Source organism: Eutrema salsugineum, unplaced genomic scaffold, assembly GCF_000478725.1.
Source record: "Eutrema salsugineum unplaced genomic scaffold, Eutsalg1_0 scaffold_3, whole genome shotgun sequence".
Taxonomy (NCBI): domain Eukaryota; kingdom Viridiplantae; phylum Streptophyta; class Magnoliopsida; order Brassicales; family Brassicaceae; genus Eutrema; species Eutrema salsugineum.
Genome location: NW_006256756.1, coordinates 16,209,434 through 16,225,312, shown reverse-complemented (window position 1 = coordinate 16,225,312; position 15,879 = coordinate 16,209,434). Strand labels below are relative to the sequence as shown.

At 38.3% G+C, this 15,879-nt stretch overlaps 1 pseudogene; it reads right to left on the bottom strand.

The window, feature by feature from the left end:
- Window positions 1–4,097: 4,097 nt before the first annotated feature.
- On the bottom strand, window positions 4,098–5,554 carry LOC18014797 (annotated as a pseudogene).
- Window positions 5,555–15,879: the final 10,325 nt, after the last annotated feature.

The window sequence follows — 15,879 nt, the reverse complement described above, 5'->3', positions numbered from 1 at the left end:
CGTGAAAAAGCTAGATGTTCAAGTCGCCCAGACAGCCAATTCCATGAAAAGACATAATGGAGCTCTTCAAGGAAAGGTTGAGGATAAACCTAAAAGGTTTTGCAATGCTATCACCACACTGCCCAAAGAAGGAGCAACGGCCGATGAAGAGGACAAGGAGACCTCAATTTTCGTGCATATGCAAACCAATTACCTTTCAAGATATCTCAGCATTCTCCGTTTCAAAGGCTCACCAAAGCTGATGATCCGAGACGTTTCTCTTTCCGATATTTCATTTCAGGAATCAAGTTCACGGATTGTTTATGCAATTCTGGAGCCAATGTAAACATCATGTCCAAGAATTTTGCTGAGAAGTTAGAAATAAATGCACTCAAGAAATAGACTATTAAAGTGATTTTTGGAGATTCTTCTCAGAAGGATACCAAAGAGGGAATTCAGGACCTGCAAATTTTTGTAGGAAATAAGATTGTCCCAGCAGATTTCCAAGTTCTTCAGATGGATCAAGACAAAGAGAGACTGCTCATCTTTGGCCGCCCATTTCTAGCAATTGTAGGTGCAGTAATCAATAATGAAAACCCGTGTGCCGTTTTTTTGAATTTGGATTGCAAGAAGTTTTATCCCACTGTCCAAGACAAAGTTCAAAATGACAAGACAAAGCCCAAGGGTAATCGACCAAAAGAGAACGATAAGGTGAAGCCAGACCACAAGACGAGACCATTTGCAAAAGTCAAGATCGTTGTTCCACCAGATTTAGTGGAGACCAACGAAGAACAGATCCAAAAGCTGATTAAAGGCACTAAAAAGGTCCTGAGCAAATAAAGGGAAGAAACTGGTACTATAAGGAGAGGAAGTTAAATCAATAAAGCTCAAGGATGTTAAAGGCACACCTTATAAAGTGCCATACCCTATTGTCTGATCCTCTTCACTAAAGTTGAGCTAAACGACTTAAAACAAAAGCTCTTAATGGGAGGCAACCCATTTAGGTGTTCCAATATATAAAAAAGAATTAAAAAATCAGAAAAAAACAATGTGATGTGCCTCAAAGAACCGGTGATATTGACACCTTGCCGACGTAAGATGGGCTCAAACCCTTCACCAAAGATGGAGCTGAATGAGTCATCTCGCTCATGGAGTTGGAAGATCAAGAATTGGACCAGCGAGCAAGACATTATGGAGGTTTAGATATGAAGGGGTCCTTGTCTACACCGAGACGAACACCGACAGGATTCTGGTTGGAGTAAGCAATATTTTAAGAGCATCTCACTTCAGAGCTTACACCGAGGAGAGCACCAAGTGAAATCAAGTCGGTGTCGGCTAATTCTTATGACCGTTTATCACAGAGCTCACACCAACCACAATTCACTCGATGTAAAAGTCGATGCAAGATGCGCCGGATGATACTCTGACATGTACACTAGCTGACTTCACCCGAGAGTGATCCTCTCCACTTCGAAGGATCTCTCCACTCCGAGCACCATTCACAAGATTTGTTCTTCGATGTGACACCCACCAAGACCCACTCCAAGATGTATTCAGCTTGGTGTAATTTCCATCTTTGCTTCCCAACCTTTTACACCGAGAGGAACATCGACTGAATTCAGGCCAGGGTCCCTTCAGCACAACACACACACCTCTACACCAAGATGTACACTGGCAGAATGAAGCTCTGTGTAGTTGCGCCGTTTTATTTATGGGAAACTTCTCCGGGTCAACACCCGGTTTGTTCCGGGTTAACTCTGGACTTGAGGAACTGGTATATATATGTTTTAGGGTTTTTGCCTCTTTTGTGCTACGACTCATTTGAGAGAGATATCTCCTTGTGATCTTAATCGAAGAGAGTTTTTAAGAATTTAATCATCTATCTACCCTCATTCCATCATCTTCAATCCATCTCATATCTTTAATCATGTTTAACTTCTCTTCTTGCAAAGGAATCAGAGAGTTAAATATGATTAGTGAGTAGTTTCTTAATGGAGTTCTAGATATGTAGGTTATGGTGCAAAAGTGTTAGATTATGATGCTTAGGATTACATTTATGTTTTCATTTCGTTAAATAGCTGATCTTAATGTTGGATTTTAGATGATCTCTCTAACCCAGATCTTAGGCATTTTATCCACCCACAAGGTGTTTGATGAAATATCTGAACCAGCTATTATAGAGGTTTATGCATTAATGTCATGGGAATGTTTGTTATATGCATAAATGACAATTTAGGATTGAACTATAATGCTGTCTTATTTTTATGTCTCCAATGATGATTGGGTATGAGTAATACTCTGATTTGTTTTGTTTGCTCTGTACATTAGCTTAATCTTGGTTAATTGAATTCTGTCATTTGTTTGAAACCAATCATCTTTTTTGTTTGGATTAAGAACTGCTCACATAGTCTAGTGAACTAGACTCCAAACCTTGGATTGATATCCTTTGTGTTACAACAGACAAAAGGGGATTGGTACCCAAAGAGCCTCAAAAACTCTAGTTATCAGACAACAACCATGTAAATGTAACTCATAAACCAGAAGAACAATGTCATTAAATACAATACATAAAACAGAAATGTCAACACAACTATGTACTACAAAACAGCACCAAAAAGACTAAATTTCATCAAGACCTCATAGATACTACTCCAACCACGATCAGACTACTCTAAAGACATAAGGTCTCGAACTCTGCTCTTTTCTTTAAGGACCAACACTTATCGTATAAGTGCTTCACATCCCTCTTGGGTTTGCTGCAGCTCATCCACTATTTCACTCGGAACTTGTGCTTTTAATGAGTTCTTGAATGCCATCTCTTGCTTCAGATTCCTAGTCTCTTCTCTTTGCACTTGAATGACATATCTTACCTCCAACAATGCTAGATGTTGCCACCTATGTGGTTTCTCTTCATCAAACAAACGGAAAAAGTTGTAGGAATCATATCTGTTACCCATTTTATGCCCAGTGCAACTCTAGAACCATCGTGCAGTGTTCGTATCAGTCCAAGCACTTACAATTTTGGCTGGTCGATTACAATCGCACAAAACACTTCTATCATCCTTGTAATCAATCGTAGAGGAACTTGCAATGTTATCCATCTGACGATAAACACATAAAACCCCAAATTTCACTGAACTGTCAATGGAATCATGATTCACCTACAAATCATGTCGGAGTGAAAAACTTACACTTTCTCTCTTCTCAAACTGGTTATGGCCTCGATTCATTCTGCTTCATCTCCTATACCCCGATTTGTAGCCCCGATCAATTGCTTCTTCTAGAAATTGAAGAATGCCACAGTTAATCCCCAAATCGATTGTACTTCGAAATCCTAATCACCAAATCGATTTGGGGGGTGTCTAACTTATGTATTTTTTAAAAAACTTTCAGATTTTGTTTTTGTTTTTCTAAATTTTTAAATATATTTTATGATTAAAATATTAAGCACATTTTACTTATTTGAAAAGAGTTAACTGTTCTCATAACGGATTTAACTGTTCCGTCGATAATTTTGGTGACCCAACGTCGGAACATAATTTTGAGATTTGAAGTGTGAGTTTTTTATTTTTATTTAAAGGATTCAAAAAGTGTCAGTGACTCGATCTCAAAGTTTAAAGTGATAGTTGATTCAACTTTGCGGGTATAAAATTTGACTTTCCCTATGTCCAGGCTTCTCCATTATTTTGCTCGCTTTGATGCATTGCTCATATGAAGAAAAAAGTCCTTGACTCTGTTCTATACTGGGATAATTGATCATGGTCTCAAATATGACCTCTCCATATCTAGAGTAGCACTGCCAAAACCAGTGTACCCATATCAGGCATGGTATCAACTAAAATCGAGCAAGGTCCGATATGACATTTCCATGTTCTCTAGCTTTTTACACAATCTCTGCCATTTTGTTTTGTGACTAGTTTAGATATTACATTGAAACTCAGTTATTGCAGCGTCTCAAATCTTACACCAACTGAAATTACCAATGAGGTAATTCTCAAATGATATATGTTCTTTACATTGGAGTTTGAGCACCACACGTTCTTCATCAGGCCTTTGAGCAAATTCAGAGCTTTTTCGACAAAGAAGATGGTACAGCTTGATCATCCAATGGCCTCTAGACTCAGGACATCTCGAGAAGTAATGCTTTCCTATGTCTGACTGATGTTTATAATTGAATAATAATCTTGGTTAGATCACTTCATCTGATTTCCTATTAACCAAAAAAAGGAATACATAACCCTTACATTTTATAATTAGATGGTACAAAGAAGCAAGACACCAATTTTGCTGCAAATCACTAGTAGACCAACCAGTCTTCAATCATAACCAAAACAAGTTTCATAGGCCTTTTTGCAGAGTAGAAATTAACCATATCCCTCAAAAGGTTTACAATGGAAATGATGTTTATTGTATTCAATTAAAATTTAGGAGACATAAATATCCACAAAACGAAAATTTACCAGCATCAGCTCATCAAATAGTAGCAGCAAGAGCACATAGAAATTCACAAGTGACCGGACCCGTATGCACAACATCAAACCACTCGACTTTTCACCAAATCTGTTTACCGTTACGTCTTTCAAGCGCAATCACCGCACACCAACTCTTCTTGTCTCCACTAGAAGGCACATAATTTTCCCACAAAACCACCATTTTCCCACCATAATCCACCAATTTGACTAAACCATAACTGCCGAACGTAGGCAAGTCCAAACCCTTCAAATACATCCAGTATCTCTTTGTACAGTCATACCATTGGATTCCTTGTAAGTTATCATAACAATATAGCACATTATCTATTACCGAATAAGAAAGCGATTCCCATCCTTGATTAAAATAATGCATCATCCATATCGCTTCCTATTTACCTTCTTTGGGCTTGTAAGCCAAACCCTTATGCCCAAACATGCAAATTTCATCTTTAATCACCATGCTCTTGCATATACGACTCTGTGCAGCAAGAGGGCATAACACAGGTTCCCAAGTTTGGGTTTTTGGATCGAAAACTTCCATCCAATTTGTTGCGTTGACGTCAACATATCCTCCCGTTACATATATCTTCCCATCGAACACATTAGCCACTGGCCAGTAACGTTCCACAAGCATCCTCGGACCTTCACGCCACACGTGTTTCCGGCAGTTCAAGATCGAGACGCTAGAGGACGGCGATTTGTAAATGGAACTGCCAACGTTGTAGATGTGGGGACCAACTGCAACAACACTTGATGAAAATTTTGAACTGGATTGAGTTGGAGCCAACACATACCCAAATGGCTCCTTCTTCTTCTTACTACAGGTTCGATTTTGTTTCAGACAGAGAGTGAACCAGCCTGTGTTGGGATCAGGATGAAATCGTAAGCACACGTAGAGAAAACTCTCGGTGTGGGTTAAGGAAGATCAAGTCTCGTAAAGCTCAGGTGAAGCGAGGAGCAAACGAAATCTTTTGGAGGCTAATGAGATAGTTGGGTAGTGCAATCTCGAGATGCGTGTGAAGCAACTAATTTGTAAATCATCAGGAAGTGAAGGATTTGGGGACGTCGATGGTTTCTTCCTCCAATTCATCTTCTCTTCTCAATTGGTAATTTTAGGGATTTGACTTTGACTACCACAGAATTGAAGGGACTAATCCTTTTCATTGAATCTTATAACATTATAATTTGGGACTCTAAAAAAGTTTTAGCTTTTTTTTTTTTCATTACTGACATTGAAATGGAAACAATTTCATTTTCCTTACAAAAAGTCAAACTACTTTTTAATGACTTGCTTAATTTTGGTATCGAGTCAAAAAAAAAAATGGTTAAGTACTTAAGTGGATACCGCCATAGACATGTGTGTTAATTTTGGTAAGTTCTGTTCTGTTTAGTTTGGTATAAGTAACTGTTTTGGGCTTCAGTTTTTCATTTTTTATGGTTTACAAAAAACAGATTAAACCAGATATGAGTTTAGTTTCGATTTGGGATTGGTTTAGTTTTGCATTAAAAAGGTTATAAATACGAAACTAAAACTTGTTTATTTCTCTTCATTTCATACCATCGAATTGACCGTTTTGCTTAATCTGGTTTTTTTATCTTCTGAAATATTAATATCTATTACAAGTGATTATCTATACAACTAGAGATGTCAGGCTGGCCTGTGTCCCAATGGCCCGACCCGTTACAGATTGTCGATTCAAGATATGTGAACCTCTGACCGTTTACCAGATGAACCAAACTATTCAGTTTTAGTTTTAAACCGATTACTACATTTATTAGATTAAATAACTAATAACAACGTATTTGTACTCATTTTCACCAATGATTTCAAATGCCTTTTCAAAGGTTTTAATCAGTTTTAGGAACTTTTATTATGATTTCCATATATTTGTAGTTTCAAGGCTCCTTTCAGGAAACATAAAGAAAATTATGGCAAAATGGAAGAAATCCACTTTTTCAGCTTAAAGTCAGACTATTAGAAGTTCAGCCTCAAATGAAGACTTTGTCATTGTCTTATCCAGCTCAAATTTGGAGACAATCAAGAGGATACAACCAGCTATCCATAGCACTCTACATCACGAAGATCCAACGGTACAATCAAAAGATACATGGAGACCAAGTTGACCCAATTCACCAGTCCCGGAAAACTCTCACCTGCGGGAAAGTAGCAGTTTACCTGTCCTGGAAGACTTTCAAACTTGGTGGACCTAAAGACGAGCCACAAGGCCCAACATCAAAGCCCACTTCGCCATTCCTCTTCAGAGAAGCCCTAAATGAGACCTGGAAGACCTTAGGACCTATAAATACATTTCTTAGAAGCCCTAAATGGGTGTGTGCTCTTGTAATGAGATTTTGAGCCACCAAACTTTGTTTTTCTAGGGTTAGGCGATGGAGATGGAGATTCTTCCCCTGATCCATTTTTCTTTCTCCTTTCTATTTTATTAACTTTTCTGTTTCATCTTTTTCTTTCTTTCATGTATTTTTATCATTCCTTGCATCATGTAGATTCGTCCTAGAGAGTCAAGTTGTTTGAAGAGTTTTCGATATACATACATATCGATTAGGATTTCTAAGTTTCTAGACCATATTCTGGATCTCATCTCTTCTAAGTTGTTCATATTGCATGAGAGTAGATTCATGACCTATTTTCTTAGCCTAGAATCGATCAGAGCCACGAGAGTGCTGTATCAGATCATCCATACCTAGCTTCAGAAGAACATAGTCGCTATAGGAGTCGAGAGCTACCTATAGAGAAGATGTGAGCAGACGAATTCAATATTTAATGAATGATCTTAGTTCTGGCATGAGAGCAAGAGTTAATTGTTAGATCTGTGTGATTAGTTGATTAAGATGGTGAGAGTTGGTTAGTTATACACATGTCTATTCTAGTTCCATGCAGATCCCAAAAACAGATGAAGATAAATCGCCCAGAAGATAATTGAAATGCCACCAAACATTGATTAGAGTAAACCGGAGAAGTCTAAATCACCACATATGAGTTTAGAGTCTATAATTTGAGTCGATATGCTTGAGATATTATTTTAACAATTTATATGCATTGCATCTTATTTCTTGTGAATATTAGATTAGGTTTATTTTAGGATTCTTAACCAAAAACCCGATAACCCCATGAGTTTATGACTTTGCTTATTTCCCAGTTTGTTGTTTCTCGCAGATTAGATATCCTCCCTGTGGATCGACACGTTAAGTCCTATAACATACATCTTTGCACTTGCAGATACTAAGGTTTTACAAATTTAAAAATTTTTAAGGACTAACGGGCTTGTTAAAAACAAACCCTAGGCCCGCAAGCTCATCAATAACCACAATTCTGAATAATTCTCTTATTCTATTAATAAAATCAAATATTGCAATTAATTCATAACTTAAACTTAAGAAACAAAAATCCAAGCAAATTGCAAAGAAGTCTTAAAAAATACTCAAATCAGAATAAAACGAAAGAAAAACCCGTGCCAAAAAGCACACTACTTCAGACTACTCCTCCTCATAGCCATCAAGATCATAATCCTCATACTCACCTGAAAAGAAAGATTGAGGGGTGAGTAATTTGGGATAATTACTCAGTCAAAAATAAATTCACACTCCCTTTACATTATCCATTTATTTCCAACATCTAAGGCCTAGAACTACACAAGCAACAAGCAGTGCTCTACAAGCACACAAACAAGTATACACAAGGGATCATCATGCTCAAGTCATGGCAAACTCTTCATCATGTTCAAGACACGGGAAACTCTTTTGGTCATGAAAATATATAATGTGGTTCACCTCAACCACCAAACGATGTGGATCATCCTTTCTTCCAGGTATGAACCCCAACAATCAATGATCAAACTATTGTGCCCTATCACAAGTCGATCACCTATCTCTAGCTACTTTAGAATCATTAGGCAATCAACCAGATGGACAAACAATTATGCTGGTGCTTAATCTAATGATTTCCTTATCCTTTTCTTTTTTTCATGATCTCCTTAGATGTATCAACAAATTTACTTGTATAATCCTGTTCTCAATACACTAAAAATAAACAAATAAGGTATTGAAAGCTAATATCTACTTCTTACCTTGGCCGATTTGCAGATCTTGATTAAAGAGACAGAGAATTAAACGAATCATGCAAACGATGGTATGGAAGAGGCTCTCAATGGCTCGTCCTTGGCTTGGGATCGACTTACGGCGGCTCAAGGTGTCTTGGCGAAGCTTCGTACGGTGGCAGGGAGGTGATCGGCGGTGGCGGCGGTGGCTCTCTGCTGTTGTTGGTCGATCTCTCCCTCTCTTTCTACGGGGAATGAGGTTTTTTCCCTAGGGTCTTCTTTTTTATAGGAGCTGACTTTGGGGATTGGGCCTCTTGCTGGGCCTTTGGATGGGCTGGGATGTCACAAATCTCCCCCTGTTTAAAAGAATTCGTCCCCGAATTCACTTCCTTCTCTTCGGTTTCCATTCCGACTAGAAAGAGTTCAGGGTACTCAATTCTCATCTGCTCCTATGGCTCCCATGTTTAATTTCCTCGCGAATACCATTGCTCTCTCATCTGAGTTTTTCCATCTTGGTCTTTTTACCATCAACTTTTCTTTCCCCAAATTCCAAAATTTCAGACGGCTTGCTCAGAACTGACAGATTTCCTTCGAGGTCGGGTGGTGTGGCAGACAAAATGAATTCCAGTTCCCTTACTACCTTCCTAAGTACGAAAATGTGGAATATATCATGAAGTTCAGACAACTTCTGGGGCAGCTGCAGTCGATATGCTACCTCTCCAATCCTTAGATGCACTTTCGTCTCTAGCGCTTTTTAAAACGCCTTCCAAACACACATCTGTGAACTTTGCATCTCTATCTGACACAATACTCACCGGAGCTCCATGCAGCCTCACAATCACGTCCATATACTTTTCGCCAAAGTTTTTGCTTCAGCAGTTTTCCTTATCGGCACACAGTGAGAAGACTTAGCCAGATTATCCACAATTACCCAAATTGTGTTTTCTTATCCAATATTATTCGTAAGCCTATGACAACGTACATAGTTACCATGTCCTATTTCCATTATGTTAGTAGCACTAGGAACCATGCGTCTTGCCTTCACCTGTTTACACATCGCACACTGAGAGATCCATTTATCTATGCCCTTTTTCATTCCTACCCAATGACAGTATCTCTTCAGGTCTTGATACATCTTGGTATTCTCGAGGTGAATAGAGAACTTTGAATTATGAGTATTGCTCAACACTTCTCTCCTCAACTTTTCGCTGCCCAAAACACAAACTCGATTATTGTACATATAAGCTCCATTATCTGCTATGTGGTACCCAACCACTTGCTTCTCAACCATTTCCTTTAAAGTATCATCCTTCTTCTGCTCCTAGCAAATTTCCCACAAAAGATCCTGATTTTCAAATGCTACTAACCCCATGAAATTCTCTTCTACTTCTGTCACACACAACTGAAGACTTGCCAATGTTGCAGTTAGATTCTCCATTTCCTTTTCCCTAGCAACAGCTCCTCTGCGACAACTCAAAGCATCTGGTACTTGATTTACCTTTCCCGGGCGATATGTGATATATTCATATCTTTGCATACTTAACATACATTTTTAGTCCAAAAGTAGAGTCCCATGATATAGGTTGTTTTCTTAGAGTTTTGTCCTTGTTTTAGCTTTTATAGGAAATGCATTAGGTCCTAAATAGTCTTGCATGTTTGGAGTGTTTTTAGGTACTTTGGAGGAATTTGGGGACCTGACGGAGCTGAGACCACTTGGAGAAAACCTCTGCATTGGTATATGATCTCGGTCAAGTGACTTCACCTGGAAATACACATGAAAGATTGACTGAGACGGAGGTCTTACACTTCGATTCAGCCTCCAGTATATTCACTAAATTTGTAGAGGAGTAAGCCATATTTCCGGAACGCTTAGAATCAGGCGATTTGGAGTACTGAGCCGGACGATAAAGCCGATTAAAAATGAACCTGTCTCGGAGCCATTCTGGACCAATACAATGCGCCTCAAAGAACTGGAATACTGGAAAGTTTGCTATCCCCGGATGCATATAGTTCCTTTACCAAAGTTGGAGCAGATTGAGTCACCTTTCTTCTGGAGCTGGAAAATCGAGTATTGAATCACTGAGCATGAAGTTATCGCAATTTAAGTATGTAGGGGTCCATTTCCAAATTGAGATGAGTACCCGGAGAGTTCTGGTCGGAGTAAGCTGTATTTTAGGGTGCTCAATCTTCAGAGCTTACACTAAGGAGCACACCGAGTGAATTCAATTTTGTGTGAGCCGGTTCTTATTACCATTTAACTCCAGAGCTCTCACAGAAGAGTGCACCGAGTTAATTCAGCTCGATGCAAGTCTCGCTGAGATGTACCTCGGGCAAATGCACCTCGGTGTGATCCTATTCGCTTCAGAGCACTTCTCCACACTGAGCAGCATCTTTTGGATGTGTTCCTAGAGTTAGAAGCTGATGGTCTTACACCAAGATGCACATCAACCAAATGAAGCTTGGTGTAAACTCCATCTTAAGAGCATATTTTCACACCGAGATGTACATCGGCAGTGCAGCTAGGTGTAAACTCTCCCTGACCCATTAAGTTCGGGTCAGTACCCAGTTTGTTCTAGGCTGACCTGGTCCAAACCCCTTAGTATAAATAGATTTTTGGGAGAAAACTCTAAACATCTTTCGATCACCTTTTATTTCTCTTTGTTTTTCTATCTCTTTGGTGAAAGTCTTTGTTCTTTGTTAAGACATATCTTGTTTTTAATCATTCAAGGCTGTTTCTTATCATTTCTTCTTCTTATCTTTACTTCAAATCATGATAAACATCACCTCTTGCAAATGAAATGGTGTGTTCATCATGATTAATGAGTAGTCTTGTTTTAAGCTTCTAGGTGTGTAGATTAGGGTGCTTAGATGTTTAATTTAAGATGTTTAAGTTATAGATTCTCATTTCCTTAGTTAGCTGCTCTTAATGCCATATTTCCTTGAAAAAGTGAAATCTGGGTTGATAGGCATTTCTCCACCCACAAGGTGTTTGCTGAAATGCCTGAATGAGCTAACTTAAGGGTTTATGTTTTGAATTGCCATGAGAATGTTTGTTTGAGCATAAATGACATGTTAGAACTGTTTATCAATGCATATTGATCATCATTACACTAATGGGAATTGTGATTAATGCTTTTAGAGAGGATTAATCTTATTTAGAGTTCTAAATTTATTGGAACTTGAGATCATGTGATGCCTGCTATGTCTTTCTGTATAAGATTCAGTCTATTTTAGCCATTGTCTGATGCATAAAGAGGTTGTTTAGTCATGTTAGACATTGATTATCATGCTTGTTAATTATCTTTTCACTAATGAGAATTAGTATTGATTAGGTAATTAACAAATGGACTTTTGTCATGAGAGTGAATTAATCTGAAAAATAAGTCTAGACTTAAGACTAGCAAGTGTTGTATTGTTAGCTTAGCATCATAAATTAGCATTGAAAGCACCCTGATCAATGATCACATCTAAAGGCTTAGCTTTATCTTATTTTGAATTTGAGTCTTTGTTTTAGTTCTCTTGCTTGCTTTGTTCTTAATTATTACTTGCTTCTTGTTTGTTTTATGTTTTAGATCATCTTGTTACCAACTTATTTGATTAGACTTGGATTAATAATTGATTCATCATAGTTCTAGTGCCTAGCAACCTACATTTGGATTGACACCTCAAATACTACAATGCTATGAGTAGTTTGAGTAATTGGGTTTGAACCTAAAAGTTCATACTATCAATAGGAAATATCCAAATCATAATCCGCTAACAACTCCATCCATCTTCCCTGCCTCAAATTAAAATCGCTCTGGGTAAAACCATGTTTCAAACTTTGGTGATCCGCATATATTTGCACCTTCTCTATGTACAATAAAGCACGCCAGATCTTCAAAGCGAACATAACCGCTGCTAACTCCAAATAACAAGTGGGATAGTTTAGTTCGTGCTTCAACATCTGTCTCGAGGCGTATGCTATGACTTTCCTTTCCTTCATTAGCACACCACCTATACCTGGTCTGCAGGCATCGGTGTAGACCTCATATGGTATTCCTGGCCTTGGAAGTACGAACACTGGAGTTTCGGTCATACGCTTCTTTAACTCCTCCAAACTCTTATTTCGATCCTCATTTCACTCAAACTTCTCATCATTCCTGACCAAACTTGACAATGGCTATGTCAAGTTCGTAAATTCTGGCATGAACCTGCAGTAATATCCGGCTAGTCCCAAAACCCTACGGACCTCTATAACACTTTTAGGAAGAGGTCATTCCGTCACAGCAGCAATCTTTTTGGGATCCACTGCTACTCCTTCCTTTGAGATAACATGGCTAAGAAATTCAATATTTCTCAGCTAAAAGCTACACTTGCTCAACTTAGCAAAAAGGTGATGATTTCTGAACTCCTGAAGCACTAACTACAGATGCCAAGCTTGCTCCCTATCTTTCCATGAGTAGACCAAGATGTAGTCGATGAAGACAATCACACATTTTTCCAAGTATGATCGGAAGAGATTGTTCATCAATTTCATAAATGCAGCTGGCGCATTTGTCAATCCAAACAGCATCACAACAAACTCGTAATGTCCATAACGGGTTTGAAATGGCGTCTTCTTGATATCCTCCTCAGCTTTTCGGATCTGATGCTAAATTGATCTTTGAAAAACACGATGCTCCTTGCAATTGGTCCACCAACTCATCGATTCGTGGCAACATATATCTATTCTTGATGGTCACCTTATTCAGCCCTCGATAATCAATACAGAGGCTAAAACTCCCATCCTTCTTCTTCACAAAAAACACTTGTGCTCCCCATTGCGAACTACTTGGTCGGATGAAACTCTTGTCCGTAAGGTCCTCTAACAACTTCTTCAATTCAGCCATCTCTGTTGGTGCTAGCGGATTTGCAGCCTTTTAAACAGGGGTTGTTCTAGCTCGATAGTGAAATCATCTCCTCGAAATGGTGGCGATCCAATCAATGGTTCGAATACATCTGCTTACCCGTTGGCCACTGGTATATCGTCCAATCTCTCCGTCGCTCCTTCTCCACTCATGGAAATCATTGCCAAATACGCCCCACATACTTTATCCATAAGTGTGTGGCGTGAATCATCAAGATAATTGGCACACCAATAATCGTAGACCTAATCTAGTAAAAAGGAGTTTTGGTTTGTCACTAAACCTAAACCCTAAACTCTCGTGGCTCGGATTTAACCTAGCTAGGATCGGATTCTGGGGGATCAATTTAGGATTACCGCTTTGTGATTTGGATGAATGGGAGAATCATGTAAAATCAAAATCCTTTTTCCTAAGAAAGTAGATGTCATTCAAACATGGAATCCCTTTAGATTTTCCTTTCACCCAACTAGGTGACTACTCAGACATGGCTGAGATAGACATCATCATCAGTTTAGAACTTAGAAAGAAGAAAAGTAAAGAAACAAAAGTTGCAGAAAAACTTCTCTTATTGAAAACAGAGTGGCGATGAAAAGCGTCTACAGATGCATAAAAATCAAACCTAAAACTACAAATGAGGTATCTCTCAAAGAGAATAAAGATGCCCTCTTACAAAAGACCTAAAAATGAGTATTTATAGTGTTTCTCCAAGTTTGGGCATCTAGGGTTTGTAAAATAGGTGCAGGAAGTGTCTTGGGCCTAAGTTAGGCTTCTGAGGTTCGGACATAGGTCCACCGGGGGTGTAACCTCTTGAGCTGCGGTGGGAACAAGCCTGGCCGCGGGTTAAAGCTCATGTCCTTGACTGGGCTTGTGTTGATCGGCCTTCAGTGAATTGATGATATCTGGAGATCTAACCGTTGTATTGCTTTGATTCCAAGTGTGTTGGAAAGCTGGTTGTTTCCTCTATAATCTCTCAAATTTTTTGGGGATGATCAGACAGTGAGAAGGTCTTCATTGGTTGCCAAACTTCTGATGGTCTGAATTTATCCAAAAAAGTACTTTTGCTCCAAATTGCACTCCAAAGCTCCAAAGTTTTGTGAAAATCTTTTTAAAACTCCAAAACATGGAAAACACTTATAAAAATTTTAAAACTGAGTGAAAACACCTGCGTAAGATACTGAAAGTGATCCATAAAAATCGTCAAAATCAGGTGTTATCAACTCCCACATACTTAAACTTTTGTTTGTCCTCAAACAAAACCAAAGATTTGAACCTGAAAAAGAGGTTTGGAAATCGTAGGACCTAATAAAATCTCAGAGACCATGCTTCTTAACCAAAGTTAGTCATTATGCTCGAATCAAGGATAGTCTAGAAAATTCTCACCAAAGTACATGCATAACTAGTCCGTTGATCCGTCATGCGAAATTTTAGACGCTTAAACCTATCCTCCAGTCAACTAGCTCTTAACATTCATTTATAAGTTCCAGTGGTTCTCATCAAAAGGATTTAGTAAAGCAATCAATGCTAGGTATTCAAAATAGCTGTATAAAAGGTGAGGTTCTTAGTGTTTAGGGTTACCTTTTTTGGAGAGACAAGAAATTCTGCAAAACAGCAAGAGAGGATGGAACTGTTGATATCCACAGTTTCCAGTCACATTCTTGTTGCCCTATGATTGTTGATCTCCTTTCTTCAGGATCTCCTTATGACTTTCAAGACTTAGATTTTTGTCCAGGTTTTAAAATCAATGCTCACAAATGAATACTTGTAGCCTTTGCTTCAAATAATTTTGGCCAACCTAAACTCATTTAGGCTTTTTTTTTTCATTTCCTTTCATTTTTTCGATTTTTTTTTAAAGGGGAAAATGCCTTTATATGTAGAGTCTAGGAGGCATGAAATTTACCTTTGAGTTCAGGCTTTTTGAGGCGCCATTAAGCTTTGATAGGTTCTTGTGCTCCACTTTCCCAAAATTTTCTTGAGTGACTGAAAACCATGTTGTTCATCCCTCTCCGGCGTTTTTGCACATATCTGTCAATATAAACTAAAGAGAGGATGCATGATTTTTGAACATAAGGTTTGGGTAAAGGATGTGGTACCAGCTAAAAATGAACTGGCCATCTAGGACAACAAAGAGTGATCAGAATAAGGTGAAGATATTCTAGATGTGTATCATGATGCCTGCTAAAACCAATGATGAGAAAATTAGATGTCAAGATTATGTTCAAGTGAAATGAGCTAGTATATCCTGGTAGAAAAAAATTTCATGAATAGAAATCCTCTAGTGGGAGTTCGTAGTGCAAGTACTCTATCTACCGCCTAGTCTAGTACTAACCAGAAAAAGAACTAGCATGAAAAGTCTAGAAGCACATGGGTCTTACTCATCATATTTTTGTGTCAAATATTCCTGAAAAATACTCAAGGTCTTTTAATAAGCATAGAAAAATTTAAAAATTGCAGAAAAATATAAGAAACAAAAAAACAGATTAGTACGAA